The sequence below is a fragment of the Mustelus asterias genome, chromosome 10, assembly GCF_964213995.1.
Source record: "Mustelus asterias chromosome 10, sMusAst1.hap1.1, whole genome shotgun sequence".
In the NCBI taxonomy this organism is placed as follows: Eukaryota; Metazoa; Chordata; class Chondrichthyes; order Carcharhiniformes; family Triakidae; genus Mustelus; species Mustelus asterias.
In genome coordinates, this window is record NC_135810.1 from 29707437 (window position 1) to 29724036 (window position 16600).

Here is a 16600-nt window from a genome sequence, read left to right on the forward strand (position 1 = left end):
GATAGGTGATAAGGAGCTGTGCAGACATTTCATATTCGGTTTGTTTCCATAAATGTCCGAAATCCCCTACTGGTAAATGGGATTCCATGGTCAGTCACAAAAGTTTCTGGGACTCCATGACTACTAAAAGATTGTCTAAGTCTCTCTATCATTTTCTGCAATGTGGTGGACGTTACCCAGTGCACCTCCATCCAATTAGAGTGGGCATCGATTAGTAGAAAAACATTGAGCCCAGGTGTTCTTGTGAAATCCGCATGCACCCGAACCCATGGCTTTCCTGGCCATTCCCAGGGTTGTAGGGAAGCTACAGGTGTGTCTTCTGGTTTTTTTGGCACATTCGACATGTTTTTAACCATTTTCTCTATGTCCCCATTGATTCTGGGCCACCAGATGTAGCTTCTCGCTAACACCTTCATTTTTGATACGCCCAGATGGCCATTATGAAGTTCTCGGAGGACAGGCCTTTGGGCGGGATGTGGGATAACTACCCAGGTTCCCCATTGGATAATGTTGCCTTCTATGCTTAATTCCAGGTCCTTTGTTGCATACAGCTTCAAGTCTTGTGCCGGACTTTTTTGCATTCCTCCATTTAATATTACGTGGCTTAATTTTGCCAATGTGGGATCATTCCGAGTCCAAGTCTTAAATTTGTTTTGCTGAAATTGGTAAGGCATCCATAAAATTTAATGCCATTACAACCTCATCCATTTTTGGTGGTGATGGTAAGCTTGTGGGCAAAGATAGGTGACTCGGTGTCTGCATCGGCGACTTGTGTCCCTGGTCTATGGTATTCATAGGCGCCTAAATAATAGTGCCTCTCACTGTATTCATACTGATGCTGTAGGAGGAATCATTTTGTGCTTGGGAAAAAGACCCAGAGGTTTGTGGCCTGTTATGGTGAGTTGTTGACCATAAACATTTTGATGGAATTTCTTCACTGTGAAGACCATTGCCAAACCCATCTTTTCGATCGGTGTGTACTTTCTCTCCGCATCAGCTAATGTCCAGGGCATATGCAATCGGCGCTCCATTAATGTGACAATATTCCGTAAGGAGAGGCATCGCATGTTATGACCAATGGTCTTTCTGGGGTCAGCACGTTGTCTGACAGCAATTCACAAAAGTGTCCTCCTGTGACTCTTTCAATATCCACTTCTGATGCTTTTTCAACAAAGTATGTAAGGGTGCCAGTAAGGTTGCCAAGTTTGGAATGAATTTCCCATAATAACTTTGAGGCAAGAAACAATTTTAATTCCATCGTATTGCTTGGTGTTGGAGTCTCTTACCTTTTCCTCGCATAGGTGTAGGCCTTCTTTATCAACTCTGTATCCAAGATATGTTACCTCACCTGCTTGCAAAACAGATTTTTCTCTTTTTAGTCTGACCCCGGCTTCTGAAAACCATTGCAAGACTTCTGCTAAATTTTCATGGTGTTCCTTGATCATGGCTCCTGTGATTAGAACATTGTCCAAGTAAACGGCCACTCTGGGTATTCCCTGCAATAGGTCTTTCATTATTCTTTGGAATATGGCACACGTTGGTGGTATTCTAAAAAGGTAGACAAGTATATTCGTACAAATTCTTGTGCGTGTTTCCCATTATATATTTTCTTGATGATGCTTCTAGTTCTAACTGGAGGTACCCGTGACTCATATCCAGCTTTGTGAAAATCCAGCCTCTGGATAATTTTGCAAAGAGGTCATCTATTTGCGGCATCAGAGATTTGTCCAAACAAGATGCTCCATTCACCGTCATTTTGTAATCACCACAGAGGCAGATTGCTTTGTCCAGCTTTAACAACGGCACCACTAGTGCCGCCCACTCGGAAAATTGCACGGGTTGAATTTTCCCCAGGTCTTCTAATCACTTCAGTTCAGTCTCAGAGGATCGGGTGTTGCCAGACACGTCAGACTTTGTAATACTGAATGTTGCAGCCCCACCTGCAGTTATCAGGATGACCTTTTGCTGGTTATTTCCTTCTATTTCATTAGCTCAAAAGAAGTACTTCATTTTCTCAGCATCTTGTGGCCCGTCCTCAATACTCACATTGTATGGCTCCAATTTCTCAAAAAAATGACATTGCAAAAACTGAACGACTTACCAGGATTTGATGAGCAGGGTTACCAAAACATTCCTTATATCTCATTACCAGTATAATAACTCCAGGAATCAACTGTAAAAGAACAGTGCTTTATTGTACAAAATAAAGGAAAGCAAAGTTAAACCACAAGCCTGTGGTGAACACAAACAGATCCCAACCAGGACAATGGAATACTCAGGAGCCTGATTTATATAGGGCTCAGTGTACGAGCTCCACCTGTTTAGTTAATTACCAATTCCCAGGGAGCTCATATTCAATGAGTCCTACAGGGAGGTCAATCAGTGACTCCCCATGTAAGTCATGGGGGTTATCACAAGTTGTTGTACTGAATCCTTTGTCACCCATAATCAATGAGTGGGGTTTAACACCAAGCACCAACTTCACTCACACGGTCCAAAATAACAGTGAGGTCCTAAAACATTACAAAATACTGATTTAATTGTATTAATTAAGTTTACGCTCATATCGGGCAAGTCAGCTAACTGCCTAAATCACAATGGGAAGGCAAAGGGTCAGAGTGAGTTTATTTTCACAGATTTAATATCGCTACTGCCCTGTTTGAGCTGAAGGTAAAGAGAGAGGGAAAAAAATCCTTCCTTTGCAGGTAGGTCCACACAGGTATGCTACATTTTTCAACCACCCACTGGATGGAGAGGAAGATCTACCCTCAGTTCTGCCTGGTTTGTTATTACTTGTTCATAAAAAACATAGTAATATTGCATCTGCCAATCATACCAGCAATTTCCAGTTCAAAAAGATCATTCAGTGAGCTTCCTGTGCTTTACCATTGAGAAGGAAATTTTAATGCAGTACTGAATATCTCAGCCGCAATACTAATCATTCCATACTGGATCCAGCAGACTTTCATTATTAAAACTACATCAAGTAGATATGGAGTTCTGAAGTTGTTTATTTGATTTTTAATTCACAAAATCTAATCAGGTGACCTCAGAAGAAACACTTTTAAGAAAGATCAACCTCAAGAATAATTCAGCTGGAAAATGAAAATTGCAGGCCTTGAAATTTGTCATTCTGCTTCGGTATGCCATAGAACTGGGAAACATCCTTTCCTCTCATGGAAATATGATCAAATTCTGGTTTCTTATGCAGTTCTGAGACAAATTAATAAAATCATTCAATGCCTCCTTTCTGACAGTTTAGTGTTGTCTCTTAGAATCATAGAATTCCTACAGTGCTGGAGGAGGCCATCCGTCCATCAAGTCTGCACTGACTCTCCGGGACAGGACTGGATACTTCAAGTGCCGGGTTTCAGATGTTTCAGGAGGGACAGGGAAGGAGGCAAAAGGGGTGGGGGAGTGGCACTGTTGATCAGGGGTAGTGTCACGGCTGTAGAAAAGATGGATGCCATACGGAATCTCTGTGGGTGGAGGTTCGCAACAAGAAGGGGTCAATAACTTTACTGGGTGATTTCTATAGGCCGCCCAATAGTAGCAGGGATGTGGAGGAGCAGATTGGGAAGCAGATCCTGGAGAGATGTGATAATAACAGAGTGGTCGTGATGGGAGATTTTAATTTCCCAAATATCGATTGGAATATCCCTAGGGTAAGGGGTTTAGATGGGGAGGAGTTTGTTAGGTGTGTTCAGGAGGGCTTCCTGACACAGTATTTGGATAAGCCTATAAGAGGAGAGGCTGTACTTGATTTGGTATTAGGGAATGAACCTGGGCAGGTGTCAGATCTCTCAGTGGGAGAGCATTTTGGGGATAGTGATCATAACTCTATCTCCTTTACATTAGCATTGGAGAGAGATAGGATCAGTCAAGCTAGGGAAGTGTTTATTTGGAGTAAGGGCAATTATGAGGCTATCAGGCAGGAAATTAGAGGCATAAATTGGAAGGAGGTTTTCTCAGGGAAATGTACAGAAGAAATGTGGCAAATTTTCAAGGAAAATTTGTCTGGAGCTCTGCACAGCAACATTCCAATGAGACAGGGGAGTTATGGTAGGTTCCAGGCACCATGGCGCACGAAAGCTGTAACGAATTTAGTCAAGAAGAAAAGAAAAGCCTACAAAAGGTTCAGGGAGCTAGGTAATGTTAGAAATCTCGAAGAGTATACGACTAGTAGGAAGGAACTTAAGAGGGAAATTAGAAGAGCAAGAAGGGGTCATGAGAAGGCCTTGGCAGACAGGATAAAGGAAAACCCCAAGGCATTCTACAAGTATGTTAAGAGCAAGAAGATAAGATCTGAAGGAGTAGGACCTATCAAATGTGACAGTGGGAAAGTCTGTATAGAACCGATAGAAATAGCAGAGGTACTCAATGAATACTTTGCTTCAGTATTCACAGTGGAAAAGGATCTTGGTAGTTGCAGTACAGACTTGCAGTGGACTGAGAAGATTGAGCATGTGGACATTAGGGGAGAGGATGTGTTGGAGCTTTTGAAAAGCATCAAGTTGGATAAATCGCCAGGACTGGATGGGATGTACCCCAGGTTTAGAGGCGAGGGAAAAGATTGCTGAGCCTCTGGCGATGATCTTTGCATCATCAATGGAGACGGGAGAGGTTCCGGAGGATTGGAGGGTTCCATTATTGAAGAAAGGGAGAAGAGATAGCCCAGGAAATTATAGACCGGTGAGTCTAACCTCAGTGGTTGGTAAGTTGATGGAGAAGATCCTGAGAGGCAGGATTTATGAACATCTGGAGAGGAATAGTATGATCAGAAATAGCCAGCATGGCTTTGTCCAAGGCAGATCATGCCTTACGAGCCTACTTGAATTTTTTGAAGATGTAGCTAGACACATAGATGAGGGAAGAGTGGTAGGTGAAGTTTGTATAGATTTCAGCAAGGCGTTTGATAAGGTGCCCCATGCAAGGCTTATTGAGAAAGTGAAGGGGCATGGGATACAAGGGGACATTGCTTTGTGGATTCAGAACTGGCTTGCCCACAGAAGGCAAAGAGTGGTTGTAGATGGGTCTTTTTCAGCATGGAGGTCGGTCACCAGTGGAGTGCCCCAGGGATCTGTTCTGGGACCCTTGCTCTTTGTGATTTTTATAAATGACCTGGATGAGGAAGTGGAAGGATGGGTTGGCAAGTTTGCTGATGACACAAAGGTTGGTGGTGTTGTGGATAGTGTAGAGGGATGTCAGCAGTTGCAACAAGACATAGATAAGATGCAAGACTGGGCGGAGAAGTGGCAGATGGACGTCAACACAGATAAGTGTGTGGTGGTTCGTTTTGGCAGGTCGAATAGGATGAAAGAATATAATATTGAGGGTGAGATGCTTGGCAGTGTGGAAGATCAGAAGGATCTTGGGGTCCGAGTTCATAGGACACTCAAAGCAGCGTCGCAGGTAGAGGCTGTGGTTAAGAAGGCGTATGGAATACTGGCCTTCATCAATAGAGGAATTGAGTTTCGAAAATCGGGAGATAATGCTGCAGTTGTATAGGACCCTGGTCAGACCCCACCTGGAGTACTGTGCCCAGTTCTGGTCGCCTCATTACAGAAAGGACGTGGAAGCCATAGAAAGGGTGCAGAGGAGATTTTCAAGGATGTTGCCTGGATTAGGTGGCATGCCTTATGAGGATAGGTTGAGAGAGCTAGGTCTTTTCTCCTTGGAGAGGCGAAGGATGAGAGGTGACCTGATAAAGGTGTATAAGATGTTGAGAGGTATTGATAGAGTGGATTCTCAGAGGCTTTTAACCAGGGCTGGAGTGGTTGCCACAAGAGGTCACAGGTTTAGGGTGCCGGGGAGTAGGTACAGAGGAGATGTTCGGGGTAAGTTTTTCACTCAGAGGGTGGTGGGTGTGTGGAATCGGCTGCCAGTAGTGGTGGTGGAGGCGGATTCGATAGGGTCTTTTAAGAGACTTTTGGATAAGTTCATGGAAGTTAGTAAGATAGAGGGTTATAGGTAAGCCTAGGACATGTTCGGCGCAACTTGTGGGCCGAAGGGCCTGTTTGTGCTGTAGCTTTTCTATGTTCTATGTTCTAGACCATCTCAGTCTCAGTCCTATACAAACAGTTACCATAATTATTGTGCAATATTTAGTATATGGCCATGACAACAAGAATGGAGGGCAATTTTATCCTAAACAAATGAGGGGATAAGATCAACCATGTATTTTACATCCTTGGGTGGAATATAAAGCAGGTGATCCATCCAGTCAGTTTCCTGCTGGGCAGGTCAAATTAAAATTCTTCCCTTTATTTGCTAATCTGAATGTAATTAATTAACAGAGCACAGACCAACGAATGAACCAAAATCATACTAACTGATAATAATCAGTATAATACCACAAGTCGCATTCACAAATTAAGCCATTAGGACATGTGTTCAATGTTCAATTTGTTCAACATTGTTTGGGCCTTCATTTGAACAAAACTGTTTTATGACAATGAATCATTCAGGTGTACATATTATGGATAAAATAAGCCACACTATTTGAAAACTGAATGTTACCATTTTAGTCAGCTGCAATATTTCTTCATTACTATCAAGGTAATTTACCTTCACGGTAAATAAAAGATATGTTGCAACATTGCAATATTGTTAGCATACAATGTTGCAACATATTGGCAGGCATGATAAGTGTAAAATTGGGTGACATGTGAGAGTTGCTGTGCTGTTGCCTACCAGCCGCTGTTGGAATTTTAGCATTTTAGAATTTTAGTAGCCGTCATGTGGCCCCATCGTCTTTAGACCCAATAAAGCCTGTAAGTGGCTATTAATAGCCTGTTAAGAACCTTATCATGTCACTGCTGGCATTTTACCAGTGGTAAGTGGTACCCACACCATGTGGCAAAGTTGCCACATAAATCCTGGTGATCTGACAGTAGACTTGAGGGTGTCTCATGTTTGGGAACAATATTCCTGATACATGCTGACCTATTACTCACCACCTTGCTTGTCCACTCCTGTCCTTCCAATCACATCCACTGCCTCCAACTCCCCTCACCTTGGTCTTCCTGACTGGCCCAGGTGAAACACCCAATGTACCTTAGTGTCCAACACCTGTGATCATCCATTCGAGATCTGGTTGCCATCTGGATGGTCAGCAGCTCTTGAAGGTAGAAATTTTAACACACCATAAAATTAGGTCAGGGCTCCTCGACCATGCCGAGGCGGGCTCGCACCCAATGTTTCAGCTGGGGGCGCAGGACCATTGCCTTGATCTAAAAATTTGGCCATTGAGTGGAGTAATGGAAGCAAAAACCCTCGAATCATTTAAGTAACTTTTGATTCTGCTTTAAGAGATCTTTCTGAGTGAATAAAATGGCCTCCCTCATGGTCAATTACTTTGTGATCTTTTGAAGGCCAATCAAGTCAAAGCATTTTATGCAAATTAGATTATTTCAAGTGGAGTTGCTCACGGAAGATGTGCTCTTTTAGAAAGAAGAGGTCTGTTGTGCTTGGACTCTAAATGTTGCCATGACATTTTGTATTTGTTCTTCTGGTGGAACAGGATATTGGCGATGATAAACTCATGTCCTGCACATTTAGTAAAGATAAAAATATCAGTGGAGTTGACGCTTCCAAATCTTTCCCCTCTATTCCAAAGATTGGAATCTCTTCCAACGCTGGCATTGAAGTCTCTGGGAAGAATAAGCCTGTCCTCCTTCAAAATGCCACAGAGAACTTGATCAGGTTTGGCATAGAAATCTTCTTGGTTTTGTCATAGGTGTCCAGAGTTGAGGCATTTGCACTTTACACAATGGCTAATTGGTAGCTTGATGTGGAAATGCCAGCGTTGGACTGGGGTAAACACAGTAAGGCTGTGTTGAAGGCTCCGGAGGAGATGCCGTAGCTTCTCTGCTCTGGGGAAGTACTGGTCGACGAAGGGTACTCTGTCCACCGTGTCCCGTGTTTGTCTTCTGAGGAGGTTGGTGCGGTTTTTCGCTGTGGCACGTCGGGACTGTCGATTGATGAGTCGAGCGCCGTATCCTGTTCTTATGAGGGCATCTTTCAGCGTCTGGAGATGTCTGTTGCGATCCTCCTCATCCGAGCAAATCCTGTGTATACGGAGGGCTTGTCCGTAGGGGATGGCTTCTTTAACGTGTTTAGGGTGGAAGCTGGAGAAGTGGAGCATCATGAGGTTATCCGTGGGCTGGTGGTATAGTGAGGTGCTGAGGTGACCGTCCACTCACATTGTCTGTATCTTTAAGACCTGGTTGGCTGTAGAGATTCGCATTCTAATCAGTATTCTGTAACTTGATTGTGTCTCTGTGCCCTGTTTGAGAGCAGATTTCCACTCCATCTGACGAAGGAGCAGCGCTCCAAAGGCTAGTGGCATTTGCTACCAAATAAACCTGTTGGACTTTAACCTGGTGTTGTTAGACTCCTTACTGTACTTGGTAGCTTGCCAGTTTGAGATGAAGCGTCATGAAGTGTTCATTTCTTCCAAAAGAGAACTCACGAAGCTGGTATACAAGTTCATTCTTGATGGCAAATCTTATTTAGTGAACTCTGTATTCTTCTTTATATTTCCCTTTCCAAAAGAAAGTATAGCAACAGCTCTTTGTAGCTGTTTTGGCCTTTGTTCGAGGGCACTGCTGCTGCCAATGGCCATTTCTTCCACGTGCCTTTAGAATCCTTTAGCTCTTTTGCTAATCCTGGCAGATCCAGGCTATGTAGATCTTCATTCCCAATTGCTAGGAGAGTTCTTCTGGCTTGTTTGTTTGCTTCAGAAACCATGGGTGAGATCTTCTGGCTCTTCATGTTGGTGGGATCTTCTGGTCCCGCAAACTGCACACCCCTGCCGCGGATTTCCCGGCGGCTTGGGGCGGAATCAATGGGAAATCCCATTGATATGGGCAGGATCAGAGGATCCCATCACCAACCAACAGGGTGCCACCTCCAACCACAAGAAACACATCGCAGGAAGGCCAGAGAATTCTGTCCATTATCTCTGTGCACTATTTAAACATTTTAAATTTATATCGTAGGTCAGCTTCAGTCCAATTCAAACTGGGTAATTTTGTAGACATTCTGACAATACTCCTTTGATCTTCATTCTTCTGTACTATCTGTGATAAGTGTTACTATAGCTATTTTTGCATGTTTTTCTGAAGCTCCGCCCACGTAGATGAAATGTGGTGGGAACACACCACAAAATAATGGAGTCTTTGCTTTTTATTCAAATTATTGTTGCTCCTCTCCCTTTCATTCCAAGGATCTAACTTTGCTCATAAGTTAGAATGTTGCACTTTAACAAATGCCTTTTGGAAATCCACGTACAACACATCAACAGCATTGAACATAGAACATAGAACATTACAGCGCAGAACAGGCCCTTCGGCCCACGATGTTGCACCGACCAGTTAAAAAAAAAAACTGTGACCCTCCAACCTAAACCAATTTCTTTTCGTCCATGAACCTATCTACGGATCTCTTAAACGCCCCCAAACTAGGCGCATTTACTACTGATGCTGGCAGGGCATTCCAATCCCTCACCACCCTCTGGGTAAAGAACCTACCCCTGACATCGGTTCTATAACTACCCCCCCTCAATTTAAAGCCATGCCCCCTCGTGCTGGATTTCTCCATCAGAGGAAAAAGGCTATCACTATCCACCCTATCTAAACCTCTAATCATCTTATATGTTTCAATAAGATCCCCTCTTAGCCGCCGCCTTTCCAGCGAAAACAATCCCAAATCCCTCAGCCTCTCCTCATAGGATCTCCCCTCCATACCAGGCAACATCCTGGTAAACCTCCTCTGCACCCTCTCCAAAGCCTCCACATCCTTCCTGTAATGTGGGGACCAGAACTGCACACAGTACTCCAAGTGCGGCCGCACCAGAGTTGTGTACAGTTGCAACATAACGCTACGACTCCTAAATTCAATCCCCCTACCAATAAACGCCAAGACACCATATGCCTTCTTAACAACCTTATCTACTTGATTCCCAACTTTCAGGGATCTATGCACACATACACCTAGATCCCTCTGCTCCTCCACACTATTCAAAGTCCTCCCGTTAGCCCTATACTCAACACATCTGTTATTCCTACCAAAGTGAATTACCTCACACTTCTCCGCATTAAACTCCATCCGCCACCTCTCGGCCCAACTTTGCAACCTGTCTAAGTCTTCCTGCAAACTACGACACCCTTCCTCACTGTCTACCACACCACCGACTTTGGTGTCATCAGCAAATTTGCTAATCCACCCAACTATACCCTCATCCAGATCATTAATAAATATTACAAACAGCAGTGGCCCCAAAACAGATCCCTGAGGTACACCACTTGTAACCGCACTCCATGATGAATATTTACTATCAACCACCACCCTCTGTTTCCTATCCGCTAGCCAATTCCTGATCCAATTTCCTAGATCACCCCCAATCCCATACATCTGCATTTTCTGCAGAAGCCTACCATGGTGAACCTTATCAAACGCCTTACTAAAATCCATATATACCACGTCCACTGCCTTGCCCCCATCCACCTCCTTGGTCACTTTCTCAAAAAACTCAATAAGGTTAGTAAGGCACGACCTACCTGCCACAAAACCATGCTGACTATCACCTATCAATTCATTACTCTCCAAATAACTATAAATCCTATCCCTTATAATTTTTTCCAACATCTTGCCGACAACAGAAGTGAGACTCACCGGTCTATAATTCCCGGGGAAGTCTCTGTTCCCCTTCTTAAACAATGGGACAACATTCGCTAACCTCCAATCTTCTGGTACTATACCAGAGGCCAACGACGACCTGAAGATCAGAGCCAGAGGCTCTGCAATCACTTCTCTTGCCTCCCAGAGAATCCTTGGATAAATCCCATCCGGACCAGGGGATTTATCTATTTTCAGACCCTCATCAATCTTTCTATTATCTGAGCAAAAAACTAAATAAAAACAGTTAAACATGATTTTCCTTCAACAAATTCATGCTGGTTTTCCTTAATTAATCTGTATTTGCCAAAACCACTGTTAATTTTATCCTAAATTATCTGTTCTAAAAGTTTCCATTGAGATTAACTGGCTATAGTTGCTTGGCTTAACTCTACATCTTCTTTTTGAACAAGGGTACAACATTTGTAATTTTCCTGTCCTCTGGCACAATCCCCAAGTTTAAAGAAAATTGGAAAATTATAGCTAGTGACTCCACAATTTCAATTTTCACTTCCTTCAGTATCCTTACCAGGTCCTGGAGCCTTATCAGAGTATAGACAGCCTATGTCTCTGTGGTGAACCATCGTTGGTTCCCACTGGAAAGTACTGAGCCAGGGCTGGCCAGTACTACAGGAATGTATATAGGTTACTGTGGGATTGTACTAATGTTGCTGTTGGGTTAGGGTGGGATTGTTACACCTGTGTTTGTTACTGTTGTGGCACAGCCCAGTCGGGCTCCGCCTCCTGGGAGAGGTATAAGACTTCCTGCTTGGACGGGACCCCTTCAGTCTGGGATAGCGTGTTAAAGTTCGGATAGCTCCATTGTTAGTTAATAAAAGCCTTCTTTTACTGAAGCTTCGAGCCTCGTGTCCAATTGATGCGCATCAGTCTCCTTCTTATCAATTTTAAACCCTTCAAGTGTCTGATCTACCTTCCATTTCACCATGACCTTGGCAGCATCTTCTTCCTTGGCAAAGGCAAGTACAAAATATTTATTTTCTACCTCAGCTATATCCCTTAGCTCCAGGCATAAATCCCTAATCAGCCCCCTCCATTCTTATCATGTTTTTACTATTTATATGCCTGTGGAAGACTTTTGGATTCTGTTTATGTTCACTGCCAGTCTCTTCTCTTACTAAATCCTTGCTTCTTATTTGCTTTGTCATTTCCCCTGTGAGCCTTCCATATTCGGCCTAGTTCTCAATTGTATTATCCAGTTACCATCTGTCATAAGCACACTTGGGAGCACAGTTGGGAATATATATTTTTAATTTAACATTTTTAAAATCCCCAACATCAATTAGTATCTAAAGAAATTAAACTCACAATTGTAATTGTTGCCAGAGAAGTTGACTGGCAGTAATTAATACTTAGCACATTGTTAAAAGGGGGTGCCTGCCCTTGAACTGACAAGAATTAACTTTCTTTGGTGGGGTTATTTTATGCCAACTGTGATAACAGCAACTTCAAATGTTTGATTGTAGTTCAGTGGTAAGACAGGCAGCAACAGGTCATTCTATGAAAACTAACGGTGAGTCAGTACAACTTGGACAGCAACCTTTGGTTATTCATATTTAACAGTGCATTTACTCTTTGTCTGAAGTTTCTAGACTATTTACACATAAATAGTGGTGAACACCTTTAGCCTTAACCATTATTTTGACAAAAACATTTTGTCCAATGGCAGGGAAAAGCAGTTGAGATTAAAAAAGAAAAATATGTTGAAAGAATTCAAAAACATAAAAGGGCCTTCATAATGTGAGCAAAGGTAGAAGGCTGACTGTTTTAAAAATATATTGTTGGTTACAGGATTTTTAAAGGTTTCTGAAGATCAGATATTAAAAATCAAAATTTTTGAAATCTAGGCTTTCAGAAATGAAGACTGCAGGGGAAAACGTTTTCTTAAAAACATATGTGAAACAGAACCTTCAGAAAAGGTTAGCAGAGAAAGATGTTTTAAAGGAAAGAAACAGAAACTCCAAACAAAACATTTGACAGCTTTAAAAAAGTTTAACAATCAGAAACAGCTAACCAAAGAAATAAAAATACAGCATTTAATTTGGGAGGAAAGAAGAAATTACAAAAAAAAATCAGACAACCAAAAGATAATGGGAGACAAAAAAAACCCAATGTCCAAGAGAGGATAGATAGGGCGGGATTTAGTGGCCCCAAAAGCTGTGGGCTCAAATCCTGTAATGGCTGCAAAATATCCCAAGAAGGCAAAAACAGGATTTGTGCCAGTGAGATTTCAGAACACGATTATCCTGGCCCCTCCCCAATGACATGATCAAGTTCACATCCAGGAAGGGCGCCAACCTGATTTGCATCACTTTGAATACATTATAATGTACTTCACGAGATTAAAGTTGAATCTTCAGATCTCATTCAATTTTCCCACCCACCATGCTTGATATTACTCGGGTGCAAATTACTACTGCTTTTTAAAAATGGGAACCGGGCATCATGACCTCCAAGAATGAAGATGGAAGTGCGTATCCCTCTCCACCTAGTACCAGAGAGTCCAAGGGACAGAGCCCACTGGCCAGTTCCAGTGGGTGAGGAGAGAGGGGTGGTTCACGGATGTAGGGGTAGTCGGGGGTGAGGGGAGTTGGGGGTGGGGGAGGGCAGCTCAGGTGCTTCTGGAATTGATGTCACAGCTGGTGTGTGTTGTCTTGAAGTCTGCTGCTTGTGTTATTTCAAAAGCCCTTAGAGCACTGTGTTAGTCAGCTGATTGTGGCATGGGAGGTATGGGCAGCTGTGGGTCCAGGGCACATGACGTGGAGGGAAGAGTGCAATGAGAGTGAAGGAGGTGGGCGTAACTGGCTTGGTGGATGACACCCCGAAAGAGAAGGCAGCACGGTGCCTAGTCTGAGGGGCATGCATAAAAAATTAATGGAGTTGCTGTTCAGGAATATTAAGTGTAAAGGCTTGAGAGCAATGAGATCTCAGAACATTGAAATCTGAGTATGAAGGGTGCCTAATAGTCTTGCATATCCCTGATGCAGAAAGTAATTGTGCCCTCTTGAAGATTCTTGAAGTTTGAATTGAATTGAACATTCTTGAAACTCATGCTTGTCAAACTAATTGACCATCAAAACTTAATCCTTAACAATGTCAGCACCACAGAGCCTCAAGGTCAAGGGTAGAAGTGAAAACTCAGAGTTCAAGGATAAACGCTTGCATACATGAGATGGAGATGGACTGTGTCAACATATGTGCCAGAAACCAGTGCCTGCCATCGATGATTCATTAGTGCCAAAGTAACCCTGTCCATGAGGAATGGTGACCTTTCTATCAGAATCCCAAGTGATGTAGCCATTAAGGGAAGGAACAATTAGACAGAAGGTCAGAGGCGACTCTGACAGGTGAAGGCATTAATCAGGGCTGGTCATGCAATGGTAGAAGGGCACCTGAGTGAGCTGCAGCCACCGGACAAGGTGTAGGACTGGTTGCTTCCAGGATCTGGAGCCCAGTGGTTGAGAGGAGGTTCTTAAATTAAACAACTGGGACACCAACCCAACTGACTCTCTATCTCTCTCATCCTTCACAATTTACCGGTATGGAGCCAGTGGAGTTGGCAGTTCTGCTTATTACAGAGCTGGAGGAGCACAGACTCCAGCAGCAATAAGCAGCAGCATCAAGAAAACACCCAGTGCCAGAAGGCCACAGGGCAGGCTCCAGACCGGAGGCAGAACCAACCGAACTAGGGACTCAAAGGTGAAAAAGGAGACCAAAGATATACAGGATCCGTTGGAACTGTGGGGCAACATGTTCTCACCAGGGAGACAGTGCAGTTTCTGTACCGTATTCTGTCCCGCGTGGTGACACGTGAAGGCAGAGGGCACCCATTCCCTGTGGCCGTGAAGGTCACAGCTGGTGTGTGCACATATGTGCATGTTTTCTACGGATTGTGCATGACAGCTACATCCTTGGGTAATTGCAAGTCCCTGGAATTTTCAAGGGTCCCCACCCACCACCACCACCACCTGCCCCACCTCACGCCCACCCCCGGAAGGCTGCAAGAATAGCTTGTTGAGGATAAAGGATACCCTCTGAGGTCTTGCCAGTGTGGAAGCCTGAGGCCCAATACAACGAGGCTCACAATGCCACTAGGCATGTGATTAAGTGGTGCATCAGGTTCCTTAAGATGCAACTCCACTGTCTCAACATGTCTGATGGATATGTTATCTTCACTTTGAGTGGGCCCAACTGTTTGCCTGAATTTGAGGGCCTGTGAGAAGAGCTGTGTCCAGATAGGGTGAAGTAGTATCCCACTGTGAGGAAGGTTAATGAGTGTGAAACCTTAAGGTTGTGAACAACAAGAGTTTTTAATATAGTGACATGTGCATTAGTGACATTTGATAAAGACCCCCAACTATCTGTGCCTATGTTCACCCGTAGCCACGCTGTGCCCCGACAGATCTTTAGCCTAGTGAGCTGTCCTATGAAGTCTAGGTGTATTTCTAGGATGCACATCAGAAGTTGAGGTGGCTTGCTGCCTTCCATGCCCTGTTGCCTGAGATGCCCTTGGCGGACATCCTCTGAAAGGCTGAGACCTGAAGCGTCCAGCCTACTCTTGGGTGGCACTGGTTTTGCTGCGTCACCAATTCTGCCCGCTGCCCTTAAACTATGCTGCTATCAGGAAGGGGAGATTCAGAAGGGCTGGTCACTACCAGGCTCTCCTGGGTGGAAGGGCCCTGGATGTACGCCAGCAGTTCCACCTCCCTCCAAATGCTCCTGGGCCCCTGGGCTACTCCATGGGATTGAGTGGCAGCTGGTGTGAGCTCCAGAAGCCTCAACATTATCTGGTGCAGGCAAACTGCAAGGTCGTGGCGTAGGGGTTCCACGTGATAGAAGCTTGAAGTGTTAAGAGGAGACAGGGAACACTTATCTTTGCTGATCATAGCAATTCATTCATCATCTTGCGACATTGCACTTCCTTCCTCTTGGTCAGGCTGCGAGCACTGACAAGTGCTGCCACCAGCTTCCAGGCGGGAATTGTTATCTTGATGGAGACCCTCCTGCGAACCCAAGTGTATATTGTTGCCTGACTCTGCTCTACAGCATCCAACATATGGTGATGACCCAGAAATGATATTTCGTCATTGTTTGGGAAAATGCTGCCCAAAGTGTAATTTTCAGTGATTCCTGGCGGCCTCTGCAGTGATCTGGATCCCAATCTTCAGACATTTTGAAAATGTTTTTTCAAGAACTCTGCGCCTAAAACATAGAACATAGAACCTTACAGCGCAGTACAGGCCCTTCGGCCCTCGATGTTGCGCCGACCTGTGTAACAAATCTAAAGCCCAACTAACCTACACTATTCCAATATCATCCATATGCTTATCCAAAGACCCTTTAAATGCCCTTAATGTTGACGAGTCCACGACTGCTGCAGGCAGGGCATTCCACGCCCTTACTACTCTCTGAGTTAGGAACTTACCTCTGACATCTGTCCTATATCTATCACCCCTCAATTTAAAGCTATGTCCTCTCGTGCTAGCCATCACCTCCCGAGGAAAAAAGCTCACACTGTCCACCCTATCTAATCCTCTGATCATCTTGTATGCCTCTATTAAGTCACCTCTTAACCTGCTTCTCTCTAACGAAAACAGCCTCAAGTCACTCAGCCTTTCCTCATAAGACCTTCCCACCATACCAGGCAACATCCTGGTAAATCTCCTCTGCACCCTTTCCAATGCTTCCACGTCCTTCCTATAATGCAGCGACCAGAACTGTACGCAGTACTCCAAGTGCGGCCGCACCAGAGTTTTGTACAGCTGCAACATGACATCATGGCTCCGAAACTCAATCCCTCTACCAATAAAAGCTAACACACCATATGCCTTCTTTACAACCCTATCAACCTGGGTGCCAACTTTCAGGGATCTATGCACATGGACACCCAGATCTCTCTGCT